This window comes from Geospiza fortis, unplaced genomic scaffold, assembly GCF_000277835.1.
Source record: "Geospiza fortis unplaced genomic scaffold, GeoFor_1.0 scaffold366, whole genome shotgun sequence".
NCBI lineage: Eukaryota > Metazoa > Chordata > Aves > Passeriformes > Thraupidae > Geospiza > Geospiza fortis.
The window spans coordinates 3,769,517-3,788,916 of record NW_005054342.1 but is presented as its reverse complement, the minus strand read 5'-3'; positions in this window follow the sequence as shown (position 1 = coordinate 3,788,916).

Here is a 19,400-nt window from a genome sequence, read left to right as displayed (position 1 = left end):
TAACAGTGCCTGCATGAAGGGAGAGAGGACATTGCTGCTTCAGTGCCTAAAACCCTGAGCTGATCCTGCTTCCTGCCCCTCTGGGAAGCCTTGGTGGGAATTTGGTTCCTGTGCCTGGCCCAGCAGCACAGCTGCTGACAGGCTCCAAAGCCTCCTCCCCGAGCTGCTGCACCAAGGGTGATTCTGGTGGGTGAGGAAGTGGGTGGGCAGTCATGTGTGACACCCTGATGATGGTAACCCTTTCCTGCTGGACCTTATATTTAATATTTACAGAAATAGCTGCTTTTCTCCTCTTTCTCTTCCTTTGCACCAGCTTTGCAATTTAATGGAGCTTATCAGGAGCTGAGTAGAGGCAGGATTCATCTGTCTGAATTGGCTGTTTACATCTGAGCTGGCCAGCTCTTCTGAGAACAATTTGTCTCACCCTCAAGATGTCAACCTGTTCAAATCAGCTGCACAATAGAAGTACCTTTTGCTGACCTTAAAGGGAGCTGGTGACACCTATCCCAGGCAGAGAGGTCCGTATGGCAGGCATCTTGAGCTTAGGTGAAAAAACAAAAACAACCTCTAAAAGCCATCCTCATATTTTCCTTTTGTTGGTTATGAATCCTGGGTCAGGAAAAGGTTGAGAATATTAGACCAAGATGAGCAATATCATGTTTGTAGCCATGGTGTTGTTTTGAACTTTTGCAGACAACTACCACACCCCTCTGATGTTTTCTTCATAACATACCAACTGCTGTGAGATTGGCACAACAGTGTAATATTAATAGAAAAAATCTGGTTTGAATAACCTTAAAGTCAATGTTCTTGTAAATCTAATAAGTACTTGGATATTGGCGTGCTAGTCCCCATCTGCAGGGTTTAAAAATCTGAAATTCATTTAAGTCTTATAATTAATAAACAAAAATCCTCAGACATTATTCGTTACACTATATTTTTATGATGCTATCCCTAAAAGGATATTAAAGTGTTTCAAAAGTGGCCAGATCCCCTGCTATAATGTTGTAAGAGGAATGTTTTTCATCACCATTCTACAGAGAAACCAAAGAAATTAGTGGTACAGGCCAAACTTTGAAATGCTTGGATATTTTCTGAAGTCTATTCTTGTGCTGGCTGTAGGACCTGAAGAGATGAGAGGTGCCACAGCAGTGGTACAGAAGTGTAGGTTCAGTGCTGGGGACAAGAATGTATGGCTCATGCTTATAGCTGGGGACTGAGCATGCAAAAGCTGCTTCAGGGGTGAATTAGCAGGTGCTTTCAGAGAGTCATTTAGCAGAGCAGCCGTGAAATGTGTGCTGGCCTGAGCTGGCTGGTAGAAGAGCTGAGGGAGCAACATCAGTGACTCACAATGAAATCAGTGAGGAGAGTGGACACATTTGCTTTCTTCCTGGCACAAATTGCTATGGCCACTGCCAGGTGCCCAGTAACAATTAGGATGTGCTGATTGGCAAATGAAGTATGCTAATGATCAGATGAAGCAGATGCTAATAAGATTAGCAGGAGTACAGTTTCTCTGCCAGATGAGTAGCAAAAAACAATGAGAAGGTGGATATGGGGAGGTGCCCAGCTGACCTCTCGAAGGCCTTTGCTCCCAAAAGCAAGATTGCAATTTAGAGGGGGTGTGTGGGGTAGATGTTGTGCTGCCCTCCAGTGACCTGCATCCCTCTCACCAGGAGACTGTGCAAAATAAATGTGTTGTCTCTGACAGGGATGAGCAGCTCTCATCTGCCCAAGATAACTGGCTGGTAAAAGTCAGAGATGTGGTAGCCATAGGAATATTTGGTATTCCAATTAAACTATTCAGGAAACCCAAGGTGTCATGTGGTTTATTCCAATCATTTGTGCTATTGTACACATGAAATCTAGGGACTTAAGTTTCCCAGCATAAGAAACATTAATGGTCCCAAATGGACATTTTCTAAGAATTTTCCAAAATTCATTGAGAGTTAGATTGAAGACCCTTGTGGGTGACCAAAGACAGATTTGAGAGATGCAAATAGGTTAGGCAAATGAGAGGAACTGCTGTACTGTCATTTGACTTTGAACATACCTGTTGATATTTTATTCCTCAAAAAATGCTGAAATAGTCTGTGAGGCCCAACAGCTTATCTTTGGGTATATTAAAAAACCCAAACATGTAGAGGATTTTATATTTGGATATTTTCCTATGTTTTGTAGAATTAACAGCAGAACTACTGTAGGCCCTCTGGAGTCAGGCCTTAGGATTGCTCAGGATTTGGGAGGCTGCTCTTGGAGTTCATATTCTAAATCTCTCTTATCTTTTATGAAAGCATCTGCATATTTTGCTGCGCTGAATTTCTGTTCACACCTTTGGATTTCACTTCCAGAAGTTCCTAAGGTCTTAGTAAGGACTTCAATGCCTGGTTAGGTCATTCAGACCTAACGTAGGAACTTTCTGCAAGTGCATTCAGATACTCCTGCCTAATTCCAAAACCATCCAGAACCTCTAGGAACTTTCTTGTTTGAATAGAGAGGTTCCCAGAGCCCACAATCATGCTTTTCTATGTTTTCAGACCTGACTTCATCTTTTCAGGCTCATCAGTTGCTAGGATGCTCCTGCTTCACCCTAACCAGCTGCCAGAAAGTGTTATTTTCCTGTCTCAGGTCCCTTGAGCACTCGAGATGTTCAATAGTGACCTTACAGCTCTCTTGAAGAGAGCTTTTAATACAGCACAGTGGTAGCTACTGCTTTCTTTGCAAAGCCAGCTGGAAGAGGAAATGGTAAGGATCTGATTTTGAAATAATGTTTACCTGAGAACCAACAAAATTTGACAATTCCCTTTTGCCTATAGGAACACCTACTTCTCAGAAAAATACCACAATCACCAAATTATGGAGTTTGAGAAAGCAGTCTTCATTCCAACTCTTGAACAAAATTTTAATTTTAAAAGTGAGAAGGAATAAACTGGCACTGGAATCTTAAAGAAATTCTATGCCTTGAAAGACACTCCAGCATGTTTCAACGCCCTTGTGTGGACTTTACAGCAGACAGCCTTTAGCAGCTGTAGATACACTTGCACACTCTGCAGGTCATCATTTTAGTCAGTGCCCAAAAAATAAACACTGTGACTACAAAAGAGACCATTACTGATTTTAACCTCAAATATTTCAGGAGTGCAAGAGCTGTTGCAGGCTGTTGGTCCCGAATTTTCCTTAGCTGTTTTGCAATCCCACCTTTTGGGATGGAGTAGTATGTATGTTTCTTGCATGCTTCCTTCTGGGATCTATATCAGATTTTAAGCTATCATGGTGAAGATCATGGACTGAAAAATGTTTTTGAAGTGCTTCCCATGCTAAGTTTCTGCCAGAACTGATTCTATCTAAATAGGATTATCCAAGGGTAGGTGCTATCTGTGGCTGAATTCTGCAGGAGGAGGTGATAACTGGTAACCTCCTTCCAGCTGAGGAGTTTGAGAGTCTTACAAGATATATATGATTGCTAATGATCCAGGGGGATCAGTGGGGACAGTGACAACTTCAGTAGAGTAAGATTTAAACTGGTGAAGCAGCACTGGGATTGTAGAATACATCTTTGTACTTATGATTTTAAATGTGATTTTGGTTCACCTACTAATGTTTCTCCTTTTGTTTTCCCTCTATTTTTCTTGTAAATATTGAGCAATTGGAAAACTGCTTTCTGTATGTGTCAGGTGATTGACAAAAAGTGAGGCTCTAGGTGAGCTAAATATAAAAATTCACTGGGTTAGTATTAGTGAAAATATTAAGAATTGAAATATGTTTCCATATCTTGGACCTTGCTTTGAATAATGGGGAGGTTTTTTTGAAGTTATATTGATCAGGTAAAGTGGCAATGGATGCTTCCTGTGAGTTACAAAAGTGCATTTGTCTGGCTCTTTCTGGGTATGGGCTCACCCTCAGGGTCCGACAGGGCTGAATGGTGTGATGAAGTGGCTTTGAGGGAGAGGAGGAGGAGCTGAGCACTCCACAGTAATGCTCTCATCCCGGGACCAAGCCTGGGCTGCCCACCCAGGGATGATACTGCTGTCTCTTGTGACAAAACTGGTACCACAAAGAGCGCTGGAAGCTGTAAGTTTCTTTCCTCAGACACTGATCCTGCTTGTTACCTTTCATGGTAGGGCTCACAAGTATGGATATGGAAATGGACCAAAGGAGGCTTAAACAACTTTCAGGGAGCCAATGGCAAAGTGAAAAAGAATATAATTTACTCAGACTTCTTTACTTTATGCTGTGAGTCTTTATTCTCATTCCCATCATATCTAGGTAATAAACACTGTTCTGTGTTTCATTCAGCTATGATCTTTTTCTTATAAATAAATGAATTATGTGAACAAGCTTGAAGACAAATTCTAAAATATTAAAATCTGTCCTTCTTCTCAAATCTAACTCTTATGTTAGTTGTTTACATACATAATTTAATAACATGCATATATTTTTTATATATTATTCTGACAGTAGTAAATGAAACCAGATTCAGGAAAAATATTCTGGTACATGGAATCTCAAAATACACATTTGCATTGGTAAGGTACTAGTGTATATTTTGTAGGGCTTATATTGCTACTCGTTGTGGTTAGTGGTTAGTATGACTATCATGTTTTTGCAGTATTACGTATCCGAGAAAATGTAATTTTTTTCTATTCCTTTTAAAATCAAATTACAATGTGACATTCAATAAAATATCTTCTGTGCAGCTAATAAAAATGAGATCCCATCTCACTGCTTTGACAAATAAACCACACAAGTCAAAATACTGCCTCTGATACAGTTTATAGCTTAAGCTTTCATGTCAGCCTTTCCTATAAAAAAGCCCCATTATTTATTAATAGCCTTCTATGTCTTAAAAGTTTCTTTTTCTTGTGTGGAGAAAAAATCATTTGCCTTTTAATGGGGTGTCAGATTTGTTTTCCAAACGTTCTAAAAGGTTATCGTTGTTACATATGGACAAGTGCTTTTTTCAGAATCAATGTAAACTCTGTTACCAGGGTAATTTACTGCAGTCCCCTGGTAGCTGTACGGAAAACTTAATTTCACCATTTTGCAAAGTGGAGGGGTGGGACTCTTTCCTTGTGGTTAACTATTTTCACATGGAGTGAAAAGAAAATGCCTGCTTCTAGCACATACTAAATAACTGATGGTCTCTTACCCTCTGTTTGAGTTCAGGGCACACTGGCAATCTGGTAGGGTTCATGGCATAGAAGGATGACTGGCCCAATTAGATATACCATAAAGCCTTTTGGCAATTAACTCCCAACTAACCAAAAGATTCAGGCTGATATTAAGAGTGGATAATAAAAGCTCGTTAAATTTCTGTCCATTACCTGCAGACATACACACACAAATATCAGCCACATTTTTGATGACAGAGAAGTCTGTATGGAGGGAAGAATATTCTATGAAAGATCCAGAGGTGTCTGCTTTGAGTCTGTCCTGAAGTCTGGGTTGAGAAATGACATGAAACATAAGCAAATATCAAGTTCAGGATTGTGCATTTAATTAGAGCTTGAATTAGCAGCTGTACCACTTTATTTTGAAAAAGGCAATAATAGCAGTATTTTTGCTCTAATAAACCCATCTAAAAAACCCTCCAAAACCAGAAAGCAGTAGAAACCACTTATGACCTCAACAACCTTTTTAGATTAAACTAATTACCTTTTACTAGTAATTTCTATTAACTTGTCTAATTGCCTAATGTATTTGGAGGTGCTGCTTACATCTGCACACTGAAAAGTGGGTTTCACAGAAGGCATCAGCTCTTTAAACGCAACAATTAATCATTTTTGCACCCCTATTTATGACTGTTCACCAGACTGAAGACAGTTTACTAAATCTGTGCTGTGCTTAAGAGGAAGCAAGCTGGTGATATCTGCTACCAAACCAAACTGTGGAACAGATGACTCTAGAATTTCTGAATTTTGAAGCTCACACTTATTCTGCACAGGGGAGGGATATGCAACAATGGGCATAATAAAATAGCTGTTTTCATAAGGTAGAATGGAAAGGGGAATACAGATGATGGACAAATCTCATGTCACTTCAGATGCTGGGAATCCCATGTTCCTGCAGTGTTGACAGACCCCAGATGGATTTTCCCATGGCATGTTGTGCACATGCTCATGGATAAGCATGAAAATTCAAAGACTTCCATTCATCAATTAAATTTTAGAACAATGTCTAATATATTAAATAGGGGAAAAAAAATCCAAAACCAAGCAGTTTGAACTCAAACTATGAACTTTAATAAATACTGTGATAGACATTGGTTAATTTGTGGATGAGATTACATAGCATCCATTGCCTGAGAAATAAGGTGATTAAATTCAGTGACTCACTGTGTCCTATGGCATGTATTTTATGGGGAGTTCTCCCATAGGAAATTTTCAGCAAGGTGTCATTTTCATATTAAATAAAGGCTTTGTCAGACTGTCCTGGATCATTTTCAAATATGAGTGTTTGAAATGAGATGTGGGATCCAACATCCTCAACACTTGTCTGGCTATGCTCTGAGAAATACCACCCACTTACATGCTGAGAGCTTCTGAAAAACCTGCTGATGTTCACTTTTCAGCAGGCTCAATTTGTAACTCTTCATCCTCAGAAAATCCTAAATGTAAGGCGGATTTGTGTGTATAATCACTTTGGAACTTTGATTTCCAAGATCAGTAACACATTTTTGGCAGTATATTTTCCCCACCATCTTCACACCCATGCATTTGCAAGACACTATCACAGATTATTTATTAGTGCCACTGACAGGAGAAGGAAAGATGTGCCACATGTCATTTCTCCAGCTGATCTCTGGAAGCTTGGCTTCTGGTCCCTCTTTCTTTCATGATACATGAAACTACGAGGCATACTGCAGAGGGGAGGTATTCCACGCAGTTAAAACTAAACTTGGTGGTGTAGCTGAATAAGTGCAGACATGGTAGAGGAAAGTTTGAACCATGTGTATTCACAGATAAACTTTACTTCATCTAGCTCTTGGAGAAACTGCTTGGATCTTTGCATCTTGCATTATAACCTGAGTTTGCTGAAAAACTTATGACTGCGAATTAGGCCTCAGAGCATGAAGCTGTATTACAGTCAAAAAGCAGAATTTTGTTGTGTGAAGGTTGGCTGACTGTGCTTGGTGTTGTTGAAATAGCAAGGTGATGATGCAACAAGGTGTCCTTCAGCTGTTGGACAAAACACCTGGAATCACTACAGACCTTGGGTCTTCCTTGTGAACTTAGATGTCCTAAGTGCATAAGAACTTGGCATAAAACAAAAAACAAATCAAGCCTCTTTCCACATGGTGTCATTGCACCATTCAACTATGACATGTGCATGTTCATAGTTTCGTTCCTAGAATTAATTTAGAAACTATTTCTTGGAGTCTGGACTTGTCTGGACTTTCTCACAATCATGACAGTTAATGTGTGACTGTGACAGGCCCAGAAAAGGAAAAGTGTTTGTTCACCAGTTTCTTCTTCTCCTCATGGTTCAGGTACTACTGCAAAACTAAAGACTACAATGGACAGAAGTACTGAAGAGTGTGTCTTTCTCTGTACCAGAGCTATCACCCAGGCACTCCTGTCATGCACAGGAGCTGTGAGTGGACGAAGTGTGCTTGGATCCCCATGGCCCCTGCCTGTTCAGACTGATGAGACAGTAGGACATTCTGTATGTTGATGGAAATTTTCAAACAACAGTCTCTGAAACAAAATAATTTTCCACTGAATATTAATGAACAGTTTTTTTACAAAACTGAATAATTTGTTCAAGAACACATAGATTTTCAGGTAGTGGCAAAAGATGGGTTCCCAGCTGAGATGGCATTTCCTAACAAATACCATATCACTCTGCCAAAGCAGGGGGCCTGCCTGTCATACTGTTGTCACCATTATTTTAACACAATGAACTTTATTTTTTTGTTTGCTTGTTTTGTTAAGAAATTCTTTATCTTTAGAAATTATCCTTAAAATTCTAAATATTACTACTACTCCTTTTGTCACACTGTGGCAGTCACACAACATGAAATAATTTTGCTCGGACTACTAGAGTTTGGCAAAGATACAATGTCTGAAAATTAGGTCTTATAATGGGAAGCATTAAACAACTGTAACTCACTAAGCAGCGCTATCTACAAAAGCTCAAGAATATAGATGTAAAAGCAGGAAAGGTCTCAAATACAGCACTGCCTTTCCATGTGATTGTACTTTTCATCTGACCTTCCAAGTCCTTGGGAGGTCGAGTGACCCACCCAAGGTCTCAGAGTGGCAGCCAGTGACAGAGTTGCTATCACTGCCCATGGAAGTTCCCGGCTCTGAGCGAAGAACAAAGTGACACAAAGGTACATCTTCTCTCAGCTTCCATTATGTTTCTAATCTCTCTTCACTACAGTAATGAATGATAATGAGTTGCAATCTTTTCTCTGGGTTGTTCTTGCTGCCGCATCGGTGACACTTATTGTTACAATAAAGATATAAGTGGAGAAAAAAATTGTGCTAAGTGATATTATGAATAAGTAAATCCAAATAACTTGATAAAAGAACAGCAGTTGCAATAACTTGCTAGAAAGGACCATCTTATTCAATGTCCATGTCAGGCAGGTCACTCTCTCCTTCATCTGGAATTGGAAATACTATGCAAAAAATAGACATGATTCAGTAAGTTCTATTTTATGTAATCAAATCTTACTAGAGGAAAGATGGGCAAAGACAGGTACATAATTGACCTGATGATATTTACTACACAAAGCGAGAAACTCAGTTAACCTGGTGCTGAGGGTCAAGCTCTTGTTATGCAGTTGCATCTTGGTGCTATAACATTAAGCATTTCAGACTCCTAGGAAATGAATTTTCAAAATTGCTCATAAGTCTGGTCAGGTTTTTTGAAAGAACTCAGCACTCGGAAAAATTTTTTCAAAAGGCAACAGATTTTCAATGCTGCTCTGCACTCAGTGTCTCCTGCTGGGCAGAATGTGATCTATGGGGCCTGTTGGATGCTGCAGCCTTTATCAAGGCCTGATTTGGAACATTGTGCACTTTGTCTGAGAACAAAGGGAGTGAGAAGGAAGTAGGAAAGAGCCTTCACCTGCCCTATCTTTTTTTTTGTTTCCTCTCCATCCTTCTCTTGGCCCCCATGTCCTCTTCCTGTGATACAGTACTTGCATCTCCAGCACAGTTCCAACAAGAAAGAAATGGCAGCTCTGAGCTGGAGCTGGAAAATACCAGGTCAGAAGAGTGTGGGTTAGGGACAGTTTTGGGGAGAGGTGGATAAAGACTCTGCAGTCTGCAAAGCTGAATCCCCCTGGTGTTAGTCTCGAGGCATGTCTCATCCCTGTGCTCTCCTAACAGTATTAGCCAAGTTGGCAGCTGGTGAAAATTCAATAGCAATAGAATCCTTTGCGTATTTTAGCAGGAGAATATCCCATATGTTTGATGCTGTCCCCTTAATCATCTCTTATGCAATGTTAATGCTCTTGCTTTTCCTTGGTCTGCTGCAATCCTACACCTTATGTTTTTCAGCCATTTGTAAGTGTGTGTGCTTGCATGAGCATAGGCATGCAGTTAACCATAATTAGTTTATACTATATCAGATCAATTTTTTCTCCCATCCCATATTCATGATTTACATTGTCATTATTCCTCTAATATCTTATTTTTGTAAGTCTTCTACTGTTTTCCTTTCTATGTAAAATTAGCATTTAATTCCTACATGACCACAAATACAGAACTACTGATAAGCATGACAAGTCCAGTGAGGAATCATGAGTTTAACTGGTTGCTTAGAAGTCCTGGGGGTAAAGAAAAGGAGTAGCCAAAAGCTCTTTGCTAGGGGAATCTGCACTGTGTGTAAATCTTGGAAGTGCCAAAATATGTCATGGGGTAAGGTTCAACTTGAGTTGCCTATGTTTATGTGACTCCTCCCATCTATGCTGTCATTAAAACCACCTTCTTCCTAAAATAAGCCCACTAACTTGCAGATCTAATATTTTATCATGACTTTGGATCAGCTGTTGTGCTAGTTCCTTCTGTGAATTGCCATTTCTGCTGGAGAATGAAGGGAGATATATTATATTAAAATAACATTTTTTATATTTAGCTACTCATTTTCCTGGGCTCACTTGAGAACATCAGTTAAAATGCCTATTATCCATTTAAAAGAACAGTTTATTATAGTCACTATTTTTCTTCTACCATGTGGATTAATCAAAAAAGGTTTAAAATGTATCTAAGATTTTTAACCTTTAATTTGATCAAGTCTGGTTTATGAAGAAAGATTTTTCAGTGGCTCATAATGGTAATTAAAATTAGCACTTTTAGTTTAAAGCACGCTGAAATACCCAGTCCCTCTCTCTGTCCATTAATGTTACAAAGGTTTAACTCTTATGAAATACCTTTAAAAATCTTTGTTGGTTCTGGTTTTGGTGGTGTCATTGATATCAGGGAGAATCTCACCAAAGTGGCTATGCTGGTGAATCATGAAAGGTAAGGGTAGGATTGCTATTTTCCATGCTTGAAATGCCTATTACCTCTGTTCTGCTGTGGTGTATCAAGTGTTTCAAACTTTAGAGAAAAAGATCATGAAGGTTATGCTTCCTTGAAGACAGCTTCTGTGCTTAGGATAGTAAGCAGCAAGCAGAACTGTCTAAATAATCAATTAATTGAAATTTTATTGTTTCTGTGGATAATCTGTATAGCAACTTTTGGGTTCCTTGAAGAAATTTGTTATTCTAAGTAGATTTATGCTACCCTGAAATATTTCTGGTACTGTAGATTTTTTTTTGAGTATTTGATACATGAGGCTGGACCTTTGCTGGGTAATTTATCAGCTACATCACACAATATTGTCTCTGTTTCTATCTGGAATGAGCATAATTCTTCAAATTGCATATCTGCTGGGAATACAGTGTTTCTGAATTCACAGTTTGTATTCTATGAGTATACTGTAGTAGTCATTTAACATTAATTTTCCATGAATGTTTCATGTACCTTGTACTGGTTAATAACATGAAGAGACTTTATGTATCCAAAACATTCCTTGTGGTGTATTCGGGGAGTTTATAAGGCTGTTTTTTCTACTCTTCCCTAGTAGCTTGCAAACAGAATTTTTCAAGTTGCTTCCAAACTCCTCTCTTGGAACCTATTTTGCATCCTTCAAAGGTCACCATAATGTGGCTGTGAAAATTTGTACTTAAACTGAAATGTCTTCTGAAAGTTGATGCAAAAAGAGCATTAAACCCACGTTTTCCCTCTATTTTGGCCCAGGAGGATCAATAATTAGGAGATTATTTGCTTATTCTAACAGAAAAGTAGTGAGAAAAATAAACCATGGATTTTTATATGAATCCTGCTTCTGGCCCTTTCTGGGGAGGAGTTCTGTTTTTCTTCCAACATGCTGGATATGTTCATTTAGCTTCTACATACAAATGTTAAGAGCTATAAAACAAGCGATTTCTTCTGTCAATATATCTGTATTTAAGATCCATTCCCTAATTTTATGCTCTGTTTCCCCCTTCCCTGACAGGAGTTTTTCCCTTTCCTGTGGTCATACTGGTACAATGGGCTGAAGACGGACATCTTTTCTCTCTGATTAAATTTAAGCAGCAATAGCTGCTGGATGTTGGGCTGGCAATGCTGGCAGTGGCTGCCCATCACCCTCCCTCTCTATCAGCCCTTGCTACCAGGCCAGGGCCCTGAGATGCTGCACACCTGTAAGAAAGGGCAGGTTAAGCCCCCACCCTAAATGTAACCCCAGGACCCACAGTGGTGGTTTTCAACTATATTCTGAGGGATAGGGGTCTTTTAGGGATACAACGTTCCAGACACTTGGCTTTGATGGGGCTGTCATCAGCCATGTGAAAGAGCCCTTCTGGGAATGCCAAAAGAGCATGGTAGTTAGGCAAATGTGCAGCCACTGAAGTACCTGTGGAAGTGCACTATGGGGAGCTGGATAATCATAAGTCTTACAGCACTTACAGGTTTTAATCATGACATACTTGCTTGTAAAGATAATTTCAATAGGGCTGCACATTATTCATTTTTAGGGAAGTCTGGCGGCTGCAGAAATCCTAAATCACAGCATTTGCTTCCTGCTTGATGCTAATTTGGGCCAGTTCCAGCCCACAGAGTTCCTTTTCCATTGTGTCATTTAATTACACATTTACCCACACTTCTCAGCTAGTAAGAGCCTTGATATACGGCCTCTTAATCTAATACTGATCTATTAAAAACTACACTCAGTATTTTAAAGTGTTAGACAACAGATGGAATTGACAGTTTTAATAGGTAGCAACTAACATCATCTCCCAATCTACACTTCTGTATTGGATTTTAAGCAACTGATATCACTGTGGACATGTGCAGATATGGAGCTTGCATTTAAAGGCAGAAATTCAATCAATAGCCTGTCTCTCAACAGAGCTTACTAGATTATATCAGTTAGAAGTGACCATCTGGCCTAATCTTGGGAGTTCTGAGATATCATGTAGATCTTTTTCACTAATGTCATTTTTATTTGGTTAACATTAATAAACTGTAGCAAACATTGCAAATCTTGCAATCTGAAGCTGTAACTCAATTTTTGCCTTTTACATGAGACAAGTCAAACATCTGCTTCTCTAGGGGGAACGGGTGTGAGAGCCAGCAAAAGAAAGATGCGATCGCTCTGAAGATTTTACTGTCTTTCTAGGTGTTGTGAAGTGATGGAAAGTGGCAGTCTTTTTTATTTACTAAAAGAAGAGTGTGTTGCTAAAGGGTATCCAACAACTAATGTGATTATTTCTATGAATACAAAATATAGAGGGAAATATGTAGATAGCATTCTGGGGGGTTAAAGTTTCAGCGTATTCTATGACTGTGATAAAAGAAGAATGTACATTACATATTCATCTACCAGATTTATGCTACAAATAAAGTCTAACTTTTAATCTGGTACAGTCAATATATATCAAATATCTGTGAAGAGTCATTTAACGCTGTCACAGCCAGAATGCATAAACTTTGAAAAGCCTTTTTTAATACCAGAGTCAAGAACATTCTCTTCTGCTTCTTCACTCCTTTAAATTTAATTTCAAATTCTATTTCGTGTTTGGCTGACCACCAACCCTATTAGAAGTTCAGAAATGTTCTGTTCATAAAAAAGGAAAATACATGTCAGCATTCCGGGTCTAATTAGAACTTCGCACTCATAAGTGGCACAATAGTGATTCAATTATGAAAATTGTTGTTATTGGATTTTGATCTTGCAAAATAAAAATCAGACGTGATTTCTAAATGTATCTGATGTAATCAGACCCCTTGAAATTCTGGAGACTCTTTTCCTTTTTTGCCTTTGTTTCATTGTACATCAATGAAAATTTTTAAAATTTCAAACAGTGGAGGGGTACATCATGAAAGCCCAGAGGTGGGGAGGGGGAGAAGCAAGACAGGCAACTGCTAAAAAGAAACAAATTCCAGAAGAAATTGGGAGAGAAAAATAAAAGAATATTTGGGAGATTCATTAGAGCAGTACCCCTCAGGGCATCCTGTTGTAGGGTGCCAGGGATCCAGAAACCAAAGGCATATGTCCTCTTGATGTTGGTAGTCAATGAGCAATAAGCTGGGCAAGTTATTTCAGCCTAGTTGCCCTCATTTTTCCATCTAAAAATGATGAGAATGATTGCCACTTGCCTTTGTTTCGAGAAACTATTGTATCATTTAGTGCCTTCTAAGTATCCAGGGTGGGTTGCTACCACAAAATGGAACTTACAAAATGGAACCAGCTGACTTTGAGAAAAAAACCCTACTCTGCCTTCCCCAAACAAAATCTGAAATACAGACAAGCCCCTTAAATCCCTAAAATAGTAGTAAAGGGCAGAATTTCAGAGTTGTTATTGTAAAAATATTTCAAAACTGGGGAGAAAATAGAATCTGATCTGTACAATCATGGATCAGAACCCCTTACAAGTTAATTACTTTTTGGAAGAATAAAATTTTGGTAAAAACTGCCCTTGGAATATCTTGGATGTAATATTTTATTTTTTGAAATTTTAATTTTTTAAAATTTATTTTCCTGCTTGGTAAAAGCTGAAAACCGAATATGGATTTCTGTTCCTGGATTTTTAATTTTTTTTTGTCAGTCTTCCCTCTAAAAAATTCTTATTCAAAGTATGTAAAAAATATTGTTTCTTTCAAAATACATCACAGGCAGTGTTAACATTTTCAGTCAGATCTAACAAGGGAATGGAGTTTTGCATAGCAAAGAGAATCCCAAGACATTTTCTTTTCATTTTTTGCTACCAGTGAATCCACCAGAATCCTGAAATTGACACTGACTGGCTCTGCTCTGCAGTGAAGGTAAAAATTTTTCAGTGTTTATTTACAAGAAAACTGCTGAATATTTTTGCAGGAAGAAATCCCTGCATTTACCCACTGCTAGTAGTTTATTGAATAGGAGCAGAACATCCAGTGGCTCCTTCCATTCTAGCAAGCTATGCACATACACTTTTTTAAACTTTCTGTTTCTCACTGTAGTTAATAAATCAGGATGCAGATGAGAAATTCATAGTTAATTTCAGTAGCTAGCACAGCATGTCTCAGCCTATAAAGTCCTGGAAGTCTTGGGCTGTGAATTTCTTGATACTGACAAGCCAAACAGCTTAGAAATTATAATTATAAGTTACAAGTGTCTTAAGGGTTGTTCTTCTGACATAAAACTAATTTCATGTTTTTATTCATAATGTGAAATAGACGAGAAGATGGGGCCTTATTTAGATTGAGCTCTCAGAGATATCACAGGCTCTGTGTCCTGATTATAATGGGAAAAGATCACTTACTTGGTTCCTCGTAGCTAGTTCATTCTTTCTGTGTGCTTTTTTTTGACAATCGGGCTAACAAAAAGGTGGGATTTCTTTCACTTTTTATTCCATCTTTGTTTGTAGGCAGAGGTTTACTGGTGACTGTTGTTTTTCCCTTAATTGTAGTCATACCAGAGTGCAGCAGATTCCCTCTTGGTGACCTGGTTCTGTCTAGAGACACCTCTCTTTGCATGAGTGATGAGTGGCCACGTGACTCCCTGAACAGAAATGGTGAGACCTGGAAGGAGCCACAGAGGAAGCAGCTTCAGAGGGTCAGGGTGCTCCTGTCACCCTGAAAGAAAGCATAATGTCCTGGAGACAACAGCTCACCGCCCAAAACTGCTCCAGGGCTTCAGGGACTGAGGATATTTGAGGGGCATGCTATGTGTGCTCTGGCACCCCAAAGCTCATTACAGCTGTGTCCCCAAAGCTACTACCAGTCACTTTTTGGCACACATGCTGGGATTGGCAACTTCTAGGAGGCCCAGGGTGAACCAAAGCACAGACATGTGCTAAAAGTGAATCCTTCCTCAAATCTCTGTAAAGAAGAAAGCATGTCTAGCTAGTTGGAGGAAGGCAGGCCAAGGGCTATAAGACACTAGTGTGAGAGAGAATGGGTTTCTATTTGACTGAGACTTCCGTCCCTGCCTCAGGAAACAGATTTGGCTCCTGTTAACTGCTGGGGATTAGGAGTTACTCTACTGCAGTAGTTGAGTTGTGCTAGCCTTTAGGTGCTTAAAGGAGTTGTGGTAGCTTCAATCTCAATTTTGCACATGGAAAGAGAGGATTTGCACTAATTAGAAGTCCAGTTTCCCACATGGACATGCATTGGTATGCATTGGTAAATGCAGATATTGGACAGGTACTATAATTTTAGCCAGGATAGGTGAAGTTCCTCACTTCTCTCTCAGAAAATTCCACGCATTTATACCTGATGGATTCAGTCACATCTTTCTTCAGAGAGATTTGAAGTGGGAACTACCTCTCAAGGATGTTGTGAGGCTATACAGAGAGAAAATTAGAAGGGCTAAAGCCCAACTAGAACTTAATCTGGCTACTGCTCTAAAAGACAAAAAAATGTTTTTATAAGTATGTTAGTAACAAAAGGTCAAGATTCCAACATATGAGCAGCAAAGAAGGGACTCAATGTAGGCATTGGGTTTCTCACGCTGTGAGAAGTTAGTGGGAAGCTTAATTTTTCATACAGCCTAATTTCCTTGAAGAATAGGAATCCTTTCTTTTCTTTGTCTTTCAGCATGGAATAAGGAATTTAAAGAATCTCATCATAGTTTCTGCAGTCATCCAAGATTAATTCAAAGAGGACCTCTGGACATTTTTTTGACATAAGGTCTCCACCACAGAAAGACAGAGAATTGTACAAAGTTATCTGCAATATTTACTCGTGTGTGGTACTGAATCAAGGTATGACTGAACCGGTTGCTATGTTCATTTCTTTGGAAAAGAAATATTTGGAATTCCTCTCTCAACATCTGTTTATGCGGTCCCTTTATATTATTATTATTATTATTATTAATAGTAATAATAATAAAAAATAAATTATCAGTAATTAAAATTTTGCTTTATCACACTACTAAAAGTTGTTCATTGTCTTGGGTGGTCTTCTTCTGTGTTACCTTTCACTTTCTTTTTAATTTTGGTCAGGTTTCTCTTGTCCTTGTGAGACTGGCTTGGATTAGACTGTGATGCGTGTCTTGCTGGGCTGAGCCAGATTGTAGAGGATAAATACCAAAGAAAAACAAGCTGCAGCTGCTGGAAAATGCACTACAATCCCTGTGATTGCAAGGACAAAACCCTAGAAGGTCAACTGATAGAAGGGTTTCCAAGATATTCAGAAGGTAGATTTCTGTAAGGGAAATAAAAATCAATTGCAGGGTGTGTTTGAAAGGTGAGATTTCGTTAGTTCATTGAATAGAGAGATTGGTTGGAAGAGGGTTCTCCATCTGCATTAGTTTTTGCTCACAGCAACTTGTTTTTGTATCCTGTACTGCTGGTCCTTGCTGAGCCTATTTGCATTTACACATCTGGAACTTCTGCTTAATAATAACAACAGGTGAAAAATCCTTAGGAAGCTTATATTGATCCCTACCTCCTTGAAGAATATATTTTAAAAATATAAAATAAATATCCTTATTAAATTCTAAGAGAATAAGTTTTTGTTTTTAAAGAATGTGTGCCAAGCTGATGGAAAATATTTAATTATATTCAGGGCTTACATGATTTTTGAAAAGGAAAGGGAAAAGGAAAGGGAAAGGGAAAGGGAAAGGGAAAGGGAAAGGGAAAGGGAAATGGAGAGGGGAAGTCTAATCTTTCCTCACAGGGAAAGTACCTCAAAAGGGAGAAAAATGCAATGATAGTTCCTGGGTCTAGCTCCTTTAGTCTGAAGCAGTGATGTTGGAAAAAATCAGGGGCAAGCTGGGAACACAGGTGACTGCGTTGCATGGAGGGGGGATAACTGAGAAAGAAAATTGTTGCACAGAGGGAAATGGAAGTAGAAAAAGAGAGGTGATGATAGGAAGAAACTGCAATAAGAATATGAGGAAGAGAGGGAAACAAAAGAGAAGAGCCTGATGCGAGACTGCAGTTCTGAAAATCTTATAATTAAGAAATTTGCTGATGAGTTCAGTCACCAAATGAAAGACTGATCTTCACCTTCACTTTAAAATCACTGTGTCACATCTCTAGGATGTTCCACTATACATCCAGAGGCGTGTTTAATTTCTTTGGTTATATTCAGCCCAATCTCTTTCCACTAAGGTGGAATTTAACGTTCCCCATAATAATGTGCCTGACAGTTCAGCTTGATATATATGAATGAAACAAGTCTCCACTACTAATAAATGTTCAAAGTGTAGGATTTTTGGTGGAGAGTAAGGAAATATATACACTGTATAGCATTAATTGCATATCTCTCAAGCATGAAATTCTGATATATTATGACTTTTAAAAAATATATGACAATAATATATTGCATACATTTCAGAAGAAAATTATGTCTTTACCTTGAAAATCTACTTTCTCTGACAAGCTGATGTAATCATTTTAGTGAAGGACGAGCGCTGCAGCGAGAAAACCTGCAAGTATTTGAACGTTAGAAACGATGAACAAAAGGCTGAGGGTTTACTTTGCATGCAAATAAGTAATTCATCACAAATCCATAAACCAATTAGTAATGAACTAATGATATTGCTTAACAACTGTATTTTTGATTAACATATAAATAATTTAGGTGAACATTTTTTTGGTCGTGCCAGTTTCTGCTATTATTTACTAGCCTTGTCATGGCTGCTCTTAGATCACATGCCCCTTATAAAACATTTCCCAATCTATTGCAAGGATCAGTTTGTTTTAATGCGCTCAGTTAGCACTGCTGGAGCTATTAACAAGCTTATTAGCATAATCCATTGTGATATATCATTGTATAAAAGTTCAGCTCCACAACTGAATGGGACTGGGAAATGGCTTTGAAGATTTTATGATACAATAACTATCCATTTGATAAGCAATTAAAAAGATATTCTGAGACACTAAGAGTGAAGACAATGACAACACGAGGAAAAGAGGAGGGGTTTGAGAGCAGAAGCTGCTGCCTGCTGTGGGAACCATATGAGTCGTGCTGCTCCTGCTCCTTAGCCAGAAATTGCACACTGCTACTGGGCTCTAAAGCTCCAGTAACAAGTTGGGTCTGACTTTTTAAGCAAAGAAAAAAAGACCAAAGCAGTTTAAGGTTCAATATCTTCTGCAATCTCACCCATGATCAATTTCTTGACCTCTCAAAAGAACATTTTAATAGACAGCTGAACATCTGATTTTATTTGTCTCTTTGCTTCTCCTAAATTTCAAGTTCCCTTTCTCAGCTGTTTGCATTATCCTTAGTGAACTTCTGCAGAAAGAAACAGAATAAAGTTACTGATCGCATTCCCACACATTATTGTTCAAAACTCACTCTGGCTGTATTGAACTTTTAAAAATGATCATTCAATGAAAATGGTAGTAACTCTATTATGAAAAAAGTAGCTTTTTGAGATAGTGTTGCTTTCTCTGATATGCAATAGCTCTGATGTGCCAGCACTTTGTTCAGCTCAGTTCTGATTCTCCAGGGATTATTTGACCAAAATGTCCATTGTCCATATAATAAGGAATATTCATGATATCGTTCACCTAACACAGAATATTTTTTTCTAGGTTACTTCAATATCTTACGTACATTAGATTTTCTTCCTCTTGATAAGGAATGGAATGGAAAGCTGCTTTCTGAAGGCAGCATGATGTACTCTTTTGCTCAGAAAATGGAGATTTAGTTTCCAATCTTACTATCATTGCCAGTTTCTTGTGCAAATTTTTTGAGACTGGGTTTACCATTTTTAAAAATGGTGTCAAAATATAAAGCTTTTCAGAGTCTTTTGGTATTTTTGCATGAAAGGCATTTACATCTTAAATGAAAGGTGTCACAAGGAATGTGATATCTAAGTATATAAATAAGTTTTAAATAATTTTTCTTAAATCCCAAATCAAATTGCTTTAAAAGGGGGGTATTATATTTTTAACTGTTTGAAAT